Genomic DNA, 2870 nt, shown 5'->3' on the forward strand with positions numbered 1-2870 from the left:
TTTCAGCAAACAGATCGATAAAAGAAGTTAATATCTAACATCTAATCAGGGCTTGAAGAGGGAACGCATTCTGCCTGTGACTGCATGAACTTGTACATTATCCGCATTCATCATTCGCAGTGATCGGCATTCACTGAACCTGATGAAAAAACAGTCGCACTGAATGGGATCTAAAAACAGTCAGATTTCCTTCTACGCTGCATTGTGCTTTGTGCAGTTGCTTTGCAGATGCCGATTTTTAAATTCATTCCTTCTGCTCTGGTCAAGTTGATTGCCAACTGCGGGAGCTGTAAATTCAGACGGATTACCTATCGGCTACCGCACGGAAGCATTTCGCACACACATTATTTTCCTTTCCAGTGTGAGATAGCAGCGCTTCCCTAATAAAAATTGTATGGTTAATTTGCTTAACGACGTGTTCTGGGTATCATCCAAACCATTTGTGGAATAGTTCAATGATTTGGGTTATCGTTCGTTTATGGTTATTTTTTATTAGGGTTGGAATATATACGTATGATACGATTCATCTCGATGATATCTTTTTTTATATATCGGCAGTCATATTAGCGTTGGAAAACAGCGATCCGCGACGCGGATTTCGCGTAAATGAAGGACTCCCGCACGATTAGGCAAATAATTAAACTTAAATATGAGTATTTTTGGAACCGGTGTGACATGTAGATGCAGGAAATGGAAGTTTGACGCCATTTTGGAATCCAAGATGGCGACCTATGTATACTATAAAACTGTGAAAACTCGTCAAACATTATGCAATATGGGTATTTCCGGAACCGGTGCGGAATGTAGATGCCAGAAATGTATGTTCGACGCCATTTTGGAATCCAAGATGGCGACTTCCGATATTCTAGAATACTATGAATACTGGATAAATACCATACAATATGGATATTTCCGGAACCGGTGCGGAATATAGATGCTAGAAATGGGTGTTTGACGCCATTTTGGAATCCAAGATGGCGACTTCAGGTATGCTAGAATACTATAAATACTCGTCAAAAACCTTACAATATGGATATTTCCGGAACCGGTGTGGAATGTAGATGCCAGAAATGGATGTTCGATGCCATTTTGAAATCCAAGATGGTGACCTCCGATATGCTAGAACACTATGAATACTCGTCAAATACCATACAATATAGATATTTTCGGAACCGGTGCAGAATGTAGATGCCAGAAATGGATCTTCGACGCCATTTTGGAATACACGATAACGACTTTCGATGTACTAGAACACTATGAATCTGCAAATACCATACAATATGGATATTTCCGGAAACAGCGTAACTTGTAGAAGTGGGAAATGGATGTTTGATACATTTTAGAACTCAAGAAATCTATGAAAATATTAATATTTACGGAGCTAACGTGACTAAACTCGTCAAATGTCATACGATGATGATATATAAGCACTCGGCATGACATTCATAAGTCAAAAAATATACAAACATCTACTCTTCTTCTTCTTCGCATTTCAAGCTTATTGCTTATCGTATATTAGCTTATTGCGTGCTCTCAACTTAGTATTCTAGATGCACTTCCACAGTTATTAATTGAGCGCTTCCGATGCCTGTACCATTTTTGCAGTAGTATAATTGTGTGGCAAGTCCAAACATACTCTATGCCCAGGGAAGTCGAGAAATTTTCCAACCCGAAAAATTCCTAAACCGGACCGGGAATCGAACCCAGCCACCAAACATCTACCCAAAGGCCCCAAACATCTACTCTAATAACTGTTTGAACTCAAATATTAGAAGTAATGGAAGGGTGATGATTTAATGAACTTCAAAGCAACGTGCAATCATTTTTTAACAAGCAGAGAAATAAAAACCTAAGCAGAGTAGTATTTCTATTATTTGAGTTCAAAAATATCTTGTCAAGAACTGGTTGGTTTATTTTGATAGTGAGCAAATCTTCTATGGTGTTTTCACCCAAGGATATGCGCTGATCTAAAATCGTTAACGCCAGAGCACTGAAAGCACGTTCCACTGATACTTGCGTCGATAGAACGGTGTAAATTACAGCAGCTGCTTCAAAGAGATCCTTTTGCATGATTTTCTTCTGTACCCAGTACTCCCAAACGTTGACATGGTGTGGTTGTCGCAATCCAACATCCAACACACTTAACTGTTCTGGAAGCGTTTTGTTTGCGATACTTTTCGGGTCTCCGCTTGAACCTGCTAGACAGCCTCCAAACATGTCCGCTAAAAAACTGTCCAGTTCATCCTGTTGAACAGCTGGCTCAGTAAACGTGGTATACTGAGTGCAAGGTGTTTCCTCCTTCAATGCTGAAATCCGTGCAAATGTATTTATGATGAATTTCTAAAAGGTAGAAGTTAATAGGTTGACAATTTAATAAAAAAAAATATATTCAACAATCATATATGAAAAGGCACTATAGATTCATTCAAATACTCTCATTCTGATAAACAAAAATCATACTGATTCTTGAATGTTGTTGTTCAAAAACCAAACATTGTTCTTTCAAACCAACATATTATTTTTTAGCATCAAACACACCAACCACTTTGCTCGATGAATGCCGTTCATTGACTGTTTTTTCGGACATTCCCAACCCAAAACGAAAAAAGGAACCCGAATGAAATCAAAATGGGAATGAAACCAGAGCGAAAGGGAGCGACTGTACGGGAGAGGATTTTGAAGAAGAGAAAGTGGGAATGCTTTTTGGTATCTATTCGCTTTACTGTGCATCGGTATGTATGAATGCAAAGCGTAATGTGGGGGTATTGAATGGTATACAAAGTACCGCACATAAGGGAGTGGTGAAATTGAATTCATACTGCTGCTGCCGTTCGCTAGAAAAAAGGAACGATCAGATGCCCTGCATCTAA

Source organism: Ochlerotatus camptorhynchus, unplaced genomic scaffold (assembly GCF_037179485.1).
Source record: "Ochlerotatus camptorhynchus isolate MF236.1 unplaced genomic scaffold, CSIRO-AGI_Acam_v1.1 ptg000815l, whole genome shotgun sequence".
Taxonomy (NCBI): domain Eukaryota; kingdom Metazoa; phylum Arthropoda; class Insecta; order Diptera; family Culicidae; genus Ochlerotatus; species Ochlerotatus camptorhynchus.